This window comes from Megascapheus bottae, chromosome 2, assembly GCF_031878675.1.
Source record: "Megascapheus bottae isolate mThoBot1 chromosome 2, mThoBot2.hap1, whole genome shotgun sequence".
Classification (NCBI taxonomy): Eukaryota; Metazoa; Chordata; class Mammalia; order Rodentia; family Geomyidae; genus Megascapheus; species Megascapheus bottae.
This window is the reverse complement of record NC_143510.1, coordinates 74,238,214-74,251,955: the sequence shown is the minus strand read 5'-3', so window position 1 is coordinate 74,251,955 and position 13,742 is coordinate 74,238,214.

The window sequence follows — 13,742 nt, the reverse complement described above, 5'->3', positions numbered from 1 at the left end:
TCAAAAAGGAGAGGATAGACATATGAACATGCTTAATTAAAATTTTAAATGTGCTATGCTAAACTACAAATGTCATTTTGTAAATCTGTGATAGAGTGAAGAATAGCATAATCCTATCCAGTTATATATGTAAATTATTTCTTCCCCTTCATTTGTCTTAAAGTTTAATCTGATGTCAGTATAGACGTTCAGGCAAAGAAAGAATGTAGTATGGTAGTTCATAAAATACAATTTCCTCTGAATCATTTTTTTTAATCCTCAACATGACTCTACTATCTGAAAGCATGTTGACCAGTTGTTTCCCAAGCTCTAAGACTATAATCAGTATTTTTGTGGTAGACTGAGAAACAGTCATGTTGTACAGTCATGGGCCATGTCATAAGCATATATTGCTCAATAAACACTCAAAAATTTTATTTTGCTGTGAATAACAGTGACAAAAGCAAAGCATGAGTCCCTGGATCTCTAGGATACTAGTTCCCATCAATAAGTCATCCATTAGTGGAAAAAGTATTTTTGCTTTATTAAAGGGAAAAATAATTACAAAGATTATTGGGGATATCTTATCATAAAAATGTCAATGCTCCATTTGCAAGTAATAATAAGAATTCCCGACTTGATCAGTTACACTTGAATAATCAGGCAAAAATGTCAACTAGTGAATGTTAGGCAATTAAAATGTCTCCCAATGTCTCTGCAGTGTTTTCACTCCGGTTTTTGCATATGCCAAACTGGCAATATGCCAATGTCAGAATAGATTTACACCAGTCAAGCACCAGGAACTAAGAGTTTCTTAGAGAGCAAAGATACTAATCTGGTATTATACAACTAGCAAGGAGACAAATTTCAGCTAAAGGAAAGAGAATTTTATCAACTCTGTGAATTGGGGTACCAATTTACAAGGTTGAAGTTAGATAACTTTGGTTTCACTCTTTTTTTCACAGAAACTAGACTATTGGGGATATATTTTTTTAGCTTTTTTTTTGCTGTGCTTCTAATTCTGAAGGTTCACAAAGGATTAAAGTAATTTACAAAAATCACAACAAATACTAGGAGAATATTTTTCTCTGAAAATATTTCCAAGAGAGTATTTTTCATGGTAATTTCAATATCATAAGATTGTTTTCCATGGAACTAACTTTTCAAGTGCTATGTAAATTTTACCTAATAACTATAAAGATTAGCTATTATTCTATAAATTTATCTTGAATTCCGATAGTACTCCTTGTGGCTACAATATTTTTTTTATTTTGATGGAAAATTTATCCTATGATAGTCTTATACTATTCCTCCTATATGTGGGAAACATGTATTTCCAAACAGCATGTCTTTAAAGTCATCACAAAAAGTATGACATTAGTAAAGTAAAGCAAAACATACACACATCTACATGCAAACTGATTAGTTCAACTTAATATAATCTTTTTTCATTCTATTTTTTATTATCAAGGTAATGTATAGAGGGGTTACAGTTAGATTCGCCAGATAGTAGGTGCATTACTTCTCAGATATTGATACCACTTCTTGTGTTTTTGTCCCCATTTCCCACGCAACTTAATATAATCTTAAGATTAATAATTCTCATACATTTGATCAATTCCCATACTTGGGACAATATCATACTCTTGCTAAAATCTGTTTGCTGCATAAAATGTTTCTGTGTAAGAATATATATTCATTGTTTTATTTTTCTCTCTAAATTGGTCCCAAGACTAACATTTCATATCTATATCTCCTATTATTGAATATAGCTTCTCTCAATACTTTTCACACAGCACAAATGGGGAAAACTCACCCTGGTGGTAGTATTATCATCCTGGATAACACTGTTGCCACTGGCATTACTTATAGTCTTTAACACACTGAGGATCGTGCTAACTGATCTTAACTAGCTTTCCCAATCATCCAGCATAACAAATCTTTTATAATAATTGCATCCATTCTCCAGATAAGGAAACTAAGGTTGGTTACTTACCAACGATTACAGGGTAAGAGACAGAATACACACTAAACACAAACATTATATTCACACCAAAAGACCATTTCTTAGCCACAATCCCCAAAAGTAAACATTTCCAATTTGAAAACAAGTGCTTAGAGACTGTATGCTACAGAAAACATTTGTGAAACTCAAAGGATATTACTATGCTTAGTTAAGTCAACAATGTGTAAACTTCAATTAAAACCTTTTTATTTTATTTATTTTAGACCTTATTTTCTCTTGGAGATCAGATTCTAAACAAAAATATCTTCCTAAGAAAGCAATTACTTAGAAAACGGAAAATGTTTGAACATTAATCCTGATGAGAAAACACAAACTTGAAGTAAACTCCAAGTTTCCTAAGTTTTGGCAAGCTGTCACTGTCGGTTGAGTGTTTCAAAACCTCAATGATCAAGTGAAATCCCCATTGTCTCCCACATCACTCTGTACATTCCAACTTAACCCAGAACATTTCACTGGTTAGGGAGAAGCTTCCTCTTCAATGGAAGAACAAGCTGAGGAACCCAATTCTACACCATCTAGGGGAACACCAGCTTTTAAGTAACCATGTGCCAATTGACAGGAGTGCATGGGTTTAAACAGACCTGTTAGTACACCATGTCAGTGTTCATCCCACTGATGTGACTAAGCGAGGAACTTGCTCTGCTGTGGAGGTGGGCCTGTGCTGTGCATTCTTCCAAGGATTTCCTGTGAATTCAGGCACTGCCAGAAAGACCATATGCAAATAGCAGGTAAGATTTCACCTCAACAGAATTTGCAATTTCTTTACTCACCCCTCCAAAAAAAAGACAATAAGTCAAAAGCCAACTATTAGTATAGGAGGCTCATGGAGAAAATAAAAAAAGAAAAGCATATTGGCCTTCCCATAAAACAAGAAAGTATCTCCATAACTGTTAGAAAACCCAGAAGGAAACAGAAGCCAAAAAAGTTTTCCTACTTACTAATGAGGTTTATCCACATGGTTTCTGTGCTATTATTGCATATATAATTTACAGGTTATTAAAATTTAATTGAAGAAAGTTCATCATAAATTCAACTATCCCAATAATTTCTGATTTTACTGACATGTTTGATCATCATCAAGTAAAAACCTCAGGTATAGTACAGTCATCCACCCAAAATAATTGACTCCTCCCTCTTACCTTGCTAGTGAATATTCCAACACACAACTCTGGGAATGAAGAGAGAGGCAGGAGAGCTGACAGCAAAGAAAGTCGCTATTTTAGATGAACTGAGATGCTTTGGTAATTGGCAAATGTGCTTTCCAGAGTGTTAGACTCACTTCTTGAGTCCTAGTTAAGAATATTATCAGCATCCTGTGATTGCAAATGCCAAAATTAAAATTTAATTCAAATTAAGCAAGAATTAACTAAGAAATAACTCAAAAGCAACCAATATAAAAAGTTTCCATTTTCTAGGTTATATAAATTAATTTACATGGATAGCTCTGGTCCAATCTGAGTATTACATTTTCAACCTGAAGAGTCAATTGGGACATCAGAATCTAGGCCTTTTTTCTTCTTAGGACATTAGATAAATCATTTAAGCATCCTAAGCCTTGAAGCTTTATCTGAAAATAATATCTAGGTGGTAGAGCTGATAGGAAATGAAATATCTCACCCGTGTGTAAATCTCATTAGAGAAAAAAAATCCACACATGTTGTGTTTTTCCCATAATTCCTGTGTCTTCAGTATCTCAGAAATGTCCTTACATTCAAATGTTTGCTGAATTATGAATGAATGAATGAATGAATGAATGAGGATTATATATAGATAGCAAAAAAGTGAATTTAGAACAGTCTATGTCTTCAAGCTGGATCTAGTGGCACTCACTTATAATCTCAGCACCAAGGAGGTTAGCCTGTGTATATGTAATTAGAGACTATCTATTTGTAAGAATGAGACTCTTACATACACAAAAAGGAGAAAGATAGCATAAAAAGAAATATATGCACCTTCCTGGCAAGAGAATTCTCAAAATGAAGTATGTTCAGATACAGAAATGGAGTGTCTAAAAGAGATGCCATTTTAAATCAGTAGATAAAAGAACTAGTCATTAAATCCTATAGGGATAAGTCATATCTATGTCTTACATCATAGACCATGATAATTTCCATATGTACCAAAGATTTACTTTTTGAATACAACCATAAAACAATAGAAGAAAACTTGGAGATGTTTTTTTCTTCCTGGATTTAGGAGGTCTATCCAGACTTTTATGACTGTAAGTCTCCATAAATTATTTTATTGGCATATTCTATTATATAAAACTCAAAATTCTTTTATGAAAAGAAGGACCATAAACTTTTTTTTTGCAAGGTGTTGGAGCTTGAACTCAGGGCCTGGGCACTGTCCTTGGACACTTCTTGCTCAGGCTAGCACTCTGCTCCTTGAGCCACAGCACCACTTCTGGCTTTTTCTGTGTATGTGGTACTGAGGAACTGAACCCAGGGCTTCATGCATGCTAGGCTAGCACTCTACTACTAGGCTATACTCCCACCCCCATAAACATTTTTTAAAATGAGAAGTATTTGCAACTCATATCACAAAGAATCAGACTTCCCAATACAGAAACAGAAAAAAAAACATATTCTCTTCAAAATAGAAAGAAAGAAAGATTGCTACTGTATAAATTAACTTCCTCATTAAAAAAAGATAAATTAACTATAGATGAAATACTATTTTCTACTCAGTTGGCAAAAAAAATGCAAAATTAATGAACATACTCCATTGATAGGTCTCTGAGGGAAAAAGTTATTTTCTTATATACTGCTGATGGAAATACACATTGAGAAATGTGTCAATATCTGCAAAAATTACAAGCTTTTACCTTTCAGTCTAGTCATTGTTTTTTTGTTTTGTTCTGTTTTGTTTTGTTTTTGTATTTTGTTGTTGTTGTTGTTTTTGCCGGTCCTGGGGTTTGAACTCTGGGCCTGTACACTATCCTTCGACACTTTTTGCTCAAGGCTGGCACGCTGCCACTTGAACCACAGTGCTACTTCTGGCTTTTTCTGTGTATATGGTACTGGGGAATTGAACCCAGGGCTTCATGCATGCAAGGTGAGCATACTACCACTAGGTCACACTCCCAGCCCTAGTAATTGTTTTTATTGTTTTTGTTGTTGTTGTTGTTGTTCTGTTTTGGTTTTTTTTTTTGCCAGTCCTGGGCTTAAGCTCAGGGTCTGAGCACTGTCCTTGGACTTTCTCAAGGCTAGAGCTCTACCACTTAAGCCTTAGCACCACTTCTGGCTTTTTTCTATGTAGGGGGTACCGAGGAATCGAACCCCAGCCTTCGTGCATGCTAGGCAAGCACTCTACCACTAGGCCAAACTCCCGGCCCTTGTTTTTATTGTTAAAAAATCCAAGATATGATGAATTTGAAACTGTATGTATATAGGATTATAGCTTGACATAGTTCAATGTCATTAATGTATAACTAGCTAGTGACATATCAGATAATTATATTTTTATAATGCATATTAAATAATTATAAATTGAATACAGAAATTCTCCATGGGGTGAAACTAGGTAGTAACTAAGATATAGTAAGTGAAAATTCTGTAAGTGAAAGTAGAACAATGTAGAATAGTATGTAGAATAAGAAACAGAACAGTGTATAGAGAACGTCATCTTTTGGGTAAGAAGCAGAATGATAATTTGTCTTTATATGCAGAAAGGAATGCTAGAATACTCACTCAAGAAATTAGAAATAGCTGTTGTCCAGAGTTAGAACAAACAACTGAATAAGTTGTGGATATAAAGGATGCTTTTCACTGTGTTTTTGAACCATGGGAATGCTTTATGTATTTAAAATTAAATATTTATATAATGAAGAAAGAATGACTAGTTATGTAGCTAATACAGGTTTATGTGCTTTTCATTTTTCTAATTTATATCAATTATTTAATGTGCCTAATAAAAATTTGAAAGCAGTGGGGTCTGTATCTGACTAGATATTAACATTTATATGATCCTCAGCATTTCCAACAGGAAGCTATATGGACCGGCCAATAATAAAACTGATGACTTTTCAACTGTAAGTGGCTTCACTCAAAATATATAAAAGAATATATAGTTTCATAGACATTTTTTTCTTACTGACAAAATTCTCATGGTCAAAATTGTTGCTTTTAAGACTTTAGTTTTTTAGATCAATTCATAGCCCAATTGAAAGCAAGGTACAGAGATGTAGCATTTATTCCCAATTCCTCTGCTGGCCAGTGAAGACCCATCAATTCCTATATGATATAGCTCAATCAAAGACTATAGATTTTCTGAAGATGTGGCTCAGTTATAGCTTCTATTTACACTACATATGACCTTGGGTTTGACTCTCAATGCTGTATAAGTAATTTAAGTGAATGTATAAAGTAGCACATTAAATTTGACTTTGATTTCGGCAAAGATTATAACCCCTCTGATTAAAGTTTAAAAGAAAAATCCAAAAAAGCAAGTACTATAACTTGCTCTTGTAATCCTAGCTATTTAGGAGGACTGAGACTTGTAAGATTGTGTAGAGAAGACAGCCTGAACAAAAAAGTCTGTGAAATTCCTTCCCCAATAAACCAGAAAAAAGCTGAACTGGATATGTGGCTGAAGTGGCAGAACCTCATCAGCATACAAGAACGTTGAGCAAGAGCTAGTGCAGTGTAATCCTCAGAAGGCTGAGATCTGAGGATCAAGATTCAAAGCCAGCGGGGGCACAAAAGGACCTGAGACTCTTATCTTCAATTAACCTCTAGAAAATGGGAGGTGGGGATTGGCTCAAGGGTAGGGCAGTAGCCTACAGCAGTCAGGGACAACGCGCTAGTTCAAGCCCCATGACCCACAAAAAAAAATAAAAATATAGAAAGAAATACAGCTGAGAAAGAATAAGAGGATATAAGTTCAAATTTCAGTAGTGGCACACATGAATATGCACACGGGTACACACACACAGAGAGGCAACTCTTATATTTTTATTTTGTCTCTACATTGACTTAGTCTTAGAATATTCAGATAGGTTTTGTTTTGGTTTTTTTTGTTTGTTGTTTTTTTTTTTTGCCAGTCCTGGGCTTGAGCTCAGAGCCTGAGCACTGTCCTTGGACTTTCTCAAGGCTAGAGCTCTACCACTTGAGCCTCAGCACCACTTCTGGCTTTTTTCTATGTATGTGGTATGGAGGAATCGAACTTGGGTCTTCATGCATGCTAGACAAGCACTTTAACCACTAGGCCAAACTCCCAGCCTCAGATAGGTTTTATATATATGTATATATGTATATATATGTATATATGTATATATATATGAATATACGTGCATAGACATAAACATTTAAGTTTTTCTAATTGCAATACAAATATTTTACTTAGGCAAATGTTTCTAAATATTTCTAAGCCGCCTACAAAACTTAACCCTGGGGACAGCACCAAGAAATAAGTAATCGGTGTCCACTGGGAGCACATAGGCATGGGGTGTGGAATCACACTTCTGATTCAAGTCTGAATTTGAGCAACAGCATTGCTGATTTGACACATTCACAACAAGAGGGGAGTTTCCTGTTCTTTTTTTTTTTTTTTTTGAAGTTTTGTAACCTTGGATTCTGAGGCTCCTTATTTTGGATGAAAAAAAAATTCACTTCCTGATTTCTGTACTGGAAAAAAAAACTCATTAAAATTATTAGAAAATGAGGGGCCGGGAGTTTGGCCTAGTGGTTAAAGTGCTTGCCTAGCATGCATGAAGACCCTGGTTCGATTCCTCGGTACCACAAACATAGAAAAAAGCCGGAAGTGGTGCTGAGGCCCTAGCCTTGAGAAAGTCCAAGGACAGTGCTCAGGCCCTGAGCTCAAGCCCAGGACTGGCAAAAAAAAAAAAAGAAAAAAAAAAAAGAAAGCCCAAGGACAGAGCTCAGGCCCTGAGTTCAAGCACCAGTACTGGGGAAAAAAAATTATTAGAAAATGAACATGCTATGCACAGAGATATGCAAGCGATAATATTTTGTTGTTTTAATTGAACTTAAAACCCAATCATTCATGATTGTTTTTCTGTAAATGTGCACAAGGAGGAAGAAAAATAAGTAAAACTCTATTGCTTGTTGGGTGCTTTTAAGAGTTGTTCAGTATCACAAAGACTGTGCACACAATATAATTGTGTCAATTACTATGGCAACTAACAAAAATTTAAAAATTGAAATACCCACCTTCAAGGCTTCCCACATTAAACTCTCAGAGCCAAATTCCACTTCTACCTCAGTGTACAGTGAGTAAATTTGGAGGGACATGCCAACTTATAACCACAATGGGAAACCTATGTATGTAAACTCCGTTTTCCTCTTTTCAGTTGTCTGTTCTATGTGTCAGATAGCATCTCTGGCAGCTGCACTCCATTCAAAAATGGAGACTACAGAATTGGCAGCCTGGTCTATAGAAACTACATACAGAGCCTGAAGCAAAAATGGTACTTAAATTAGCAATAGTGCCCATATGTTTTTTCCTCTGTGCACTCAAACTCATGAAAATAAGTTCTCCGAAAATAACTCTTCTATCACATAATGTATCTTTCTCTTCATGAATCCCATCATCATTTTAGTCTGCCTAATTTAATTTTCTAAAACCAACTTCCTCATATCCAAAAGATTCTTTCCTCAAATAAAAGCCACACAGGAAAAATGATATGTAATAGAATTGTAGATGCTGTAAATGACTCTGTATAAATGTGGATGGAATGTTCTGTTTTGTTTTGAGAAACAACAGAATTTTAGGAATCTTTCAGCTTATTGTCATGAGTTAATAAAGACTCAGAAGAGAGATCAAGGACCTTTGGCAAAAGCTGAAAAGATAAAGTTGGTGTGTGGGGGGGCGAGGGGGAATGCCCTGGTCACACTCCCTTCTAATGGGGTAGAAAGTCACTGACAGAATTCAGCTTTTCTCAGCAAACATTACTATGTCACTTTCTCTTCCTGCTTCTGCCTCAGCAGAAACAGGAACTTTTCAGGCAAACAAGCCAGAGGAAGTGACCCGAATCTTCTTAGCAGGAATGACACAAAAGAAAAACAAACTAAAGTTTCTTCCACTAGTACCTGGGAAGTTAGATGAATCCACCACTAATATAACAATTGTCTTAATGAGAAAAAGACCTTACAACAATCACAGCCCAATAGTAACTGTGTGTTTATGTTAAAAGTACTGCTCATACTTGTAAGCTTAGCTACTCAGGAGGCTGGGATCAAAGGATTGAGATTCTGAAGCCAATTTACACAGAAATGTCCAAGAGATTCTGCTCTCCATCTCCAATTCACCAGCAAAAAGTTACAAGTGAAGGTATGGCCCATCAGCCTTGAACAAAAAAAATAAGGGAGAGCATAAGGCCCTTAGTTCAAACCCCAGTACCAATGCATACACAAAAGAAACATACTTTGCTTACATAGATTTGCTTAATCCTTACTTTGAATTTACCTCTGTGTCCTTACTTTACAGAGAAAAATAATGTGAATAAGGCTAACCAACTAGTATCCACAAAGCTAGTATTTAAATTGAGACAATTTGTTTTCAGGTTTTGAAACCTCAAAACATTGTCAGTGACTGGAAAAGGACACATGCTTTCAAAGTCTGCACAGAAATAGCAAGATACCATTGGCTTATTTCTATAACTCTACCAACCTACTCATGGAGCTAAGAGCTAAACATCACAAAGCTAGCACAGGCAGGGACATTGCTCAGGCCAGTTCAAGCCCCATGACCCACAAAAAGAAAAAAAAAGAAATAATAACTAGATAAATAAGCTATAACCTACAATGTGATAGAATCAGTTTTAAATGAGAGAGCATTTCTCTAATTGTCAAACCATGTTACCAGTGCAGACTAAGAATTTAGAAGATAGCTGGGTCCCGATAAGTAGTCTATTGCAGGCTCCCTGAGTGACTTAAGAATATTTAAAAGATAATAAGCCTAAAGTTAGTAAGGGAAAACTACAAAATAAATTGAAGCAAAATATATTATCCCAACTTTTTGAGACGTGCAGCTAGGAAACATGAGTCATTCAAACAAATTCATGACACTCAAACAATGTCTAATTATATCAGTTAAGGTGTTAGAGGGGTTTTTCTATGTAGAAATTTCTATGGATCAATAACTTGGACTGGCCTTTGCTGTGCTGTCTTTGCCACATCAGGTAGTATTCACAGCATTCCACACTTCTAAGTATTTAACATATGTACATTTGTATCTGGAGATTAGGATATGAACATCTTACATTCTGACATTTACATTCAAAAATAAAAAGTAAATTAACTAAGATTAGCAATGAACTTTCATGTAATCACAGGTTTACTGTCTGGCAATTGGCAATATGCATCTATCATAGTGACATAGAACTGGTCAGAGATCTCCAGAAAATTAGTCCAATTTTATGTTTATACAGCTATACAAGAATCTTAAGAGCATCAAGAGGACACAGTCACTTTTCAAGCTTCTTCTTGTTAATTACCCAGTGAACACTAAGTCACATGACAAAATCCAGATTGAAAGGTTAAGAAGTAGAGCCCAGTTCTTGACTGGAGTAACTAGAAGGAAATATTGCAAAGGGGCATGTATGATGGTAGAATATTGTGTAATAACTTCTACATCTACTATCTCTATTTCTCCTCTTCCTTCATTAACTCTATTTCTTTACCCTGTGTTCATGTTTCAAGTCATGTTTAAAACTCAATTAATTGCTTTAGCTCTTCATGTAGCAGACTCTCTTCTATTTTCTTCTAAGCTATCAATAACATATTTCTTTTTAAATCCATGGAACCCTTTACATTTATCACTTCGCTTAAGGTCCTGTCACCATTTGACATACTCTTCTCTATTGGTTTCAATGACCCTACCTTTTTCCTCCCAGCTATTTCTTCACAGTCTGCCTGATGGAAAGAATGTATAGCACTTTTCTCAGCACAAAATATGAGCTTAAAATTAGTTTGTTGTAACAAATGCTGACTAGGATGTGGGGGGAAGGAATTTAGTGCAGACACTATGGAAATCAGTATAAAGGTTCCTCAAAAAATTTGAAATATCATATGATCCAGGATATCACTTGTAGGCACATGTCAAAGGAATGTAAATCATTATCAGCAGGTACCTGCATTTTTAATACAGCACTTTTCACAATAACCAGACTAAAGAATTCACCTAAGGGCCCTCCAACTGGAGAATAGATAAAGAAAATGTGGTAAATATACAAATGAAGCATTTTTCAGCCATAAAGAACAAAACTATGTTGTTTAAAAGAAAACAGATGGAACTGAAGATCATCATGTCAAATGAAAGTTCAAAAAGACAAATGTCATGTAGTTGTCTTCTCATATGTTAATGTGAAACTGGAAAAAGACAAGCAGAAGTTGAAAGATATAAAGAGAATGATAGAATGAATACCATTAAAGTACATTGTGTCTATGTATGAAAATGACACAATGACATCCACTAAAAACTATCTTAAAATAAGGGTGAGAGGGATAAGGAAATGAAAAATAAAACAAGCTTAATCAAATAAAAATGTATATGCTATACAAATATAGCATGGCAAAATCCATGTATGGAATTAATATACACTAATAAAACTGATTTATGAATAAATGAGCAAAGACACTTATAACACTGCTTGAGTTATAGAGTTTTCCAAACTACAATTACTGAAGATCTGTTTTCAAATCCCTCACCCATCCTTTAGGCATGTATAGCCAACCCCTTACTAGACCTTCTTCCCAATGGCAGTCTGAAAACAATCTGATGGGATCTGACCTCAATAACCTCATCTTGAGACCTACTTCTCTTCCAAATTCTCATACAATCTGCTCAGTCATCCAAATCAAAATTCTCTGAGCCATTCTTAGAGCCATTCTATGGGTCACCAGTTTCTATTGCTTTATCCCATTGAAATCTACCTTCTTCTCTCCAAGCACAATGCTTCTGTTATTTTTCTATGAAGTTCTCATCAGTGTTCCACAATCACATCAGTACCTACAATCACCACTGACTTAATATTGGTCAAAAAGCTCCCAAAACAGGAATGACCTGAGATGGTATTTAAACAACAAACTATTGTGCATGGCACAAATCTCTGTAGTTTGAGACTACTGAACAGGATCTGAGATCTGTACATTTCAAAAGATGAATCTCATTATTAGGTAATTTGGAGAAACATTCGTAATCTGCCTCCCTGCCTCTGGAATGTTTGCCCCCATGATGTAATTCATTCTCCATGGAGTTTCCAGATTGGCCTATTTTAAAATGTAAATGTAATCTTAGCACTTACTTGCTTGAAACATTCTCAGGTTATTCACATTCATTACAAAAGTCTTCAGATTTCTACAGTCTTATCTCATAATGAGCCCTATGCTTCATTCCTGATTCTTTCCTAAATATAGCACATAATGCCCTTTCAGGAAACTGTTCCTAGTAGGCCTGCTACCTAGGATACTTGTCACTCTCCCTCTTTGTGTATTGCATACATAAAACTTCCCACTCTCAGGGCCGGGAGTTTGGCCTAGTGGTTAAAGTGCTTGCCTAGCATGCATGAAGGCCTGGGTTCGATTCCTCGGTACCACATACATAGAAAAAAGCCGGAAGTGGTGCTGAGGCTCAAGTGGTAGAGCTCTAGCATTGAGAAAGTCCAAGGACAGTGCTCAGACCCTGAGCTCAAGCCCAGGACTGGCAAAAAAAAAAAAAACCACTTCCCACTCTCTTTGTGTACTGCATACATAGCACTTCTGTGAGATACTTTCCTAAATACTTTGGAAATACTCATTTTTTTCATCCTTACCACTTTAGGGTGGGTTTATTAGGTGTATTTCTTCCTACTAGGGAGAAAATTAAGGGACAAAGCAGTTGGGTAACTTGCCTAGGGTCATGAACACTGGCAAATAAGACTTGACTGGATCCAGACAGTCTGGCTATGGAATTTATATGTTTAGATACCATGTTCTATTACCTTTCCAGCTGTATAAATCCATTAATTTTTTCTAAGCTGAACTCATGAACTAATACTTCCTAGAAGGATTCTTAGATTTCTCAATCTGAATTGGTATCTAAGTTTATTTTTTTAACAGTATTCTACAGTTAAAGTCCATTTTTCTTATCTTACAAATTGAACTGTAAGTTCCTTAACAGGAAGAAACACCTTTTTTGCATCTTCAAACTTAGCAGCAAGCCTAACATGAATAGGAATAAATTATACATGTTCAACAACAAGAAAAAAGAATAATGTATGAGTGAATGAATGCACATAGTTGTTTATAAAGAAGCAGCTAACAGCACTAAGAAACCATGTGAACATTCTTATCTCTGAGTCATTAGGGCACCTATACAAAGTTTTATAGAGCTTTTAAGATTCTTTTATATGAGATGGCCTTTCTCATATAAAATTCTTTTTTTCATTCTTTTTTACAAATACTTTTTTCCATATATTTTTATTGTAATTAATAGAAGGGTTACATTATATTCACCAGATAGAAGGTACATTACTTCACAAACACTAATTACCCTTTCTCATGTCTTGGTCCCATTTCCCTCCCCCCCATTCCTGCCCCTCATCTTGTTTTCCCCTTTTCTCTATCCTCAAATATATACAATATATCAGATAACAAGGGGAAATACTCTTTTTTACAAATTCTTCAAGTTTTCAATAGGATTTCAAACTAACTGGATGATGGGAGAGTTATTTGTTTAATCCATTCAGTAGATTTCTTCGATTTTTCTGTGTCTAGAATGAAAACTAAAACTATTT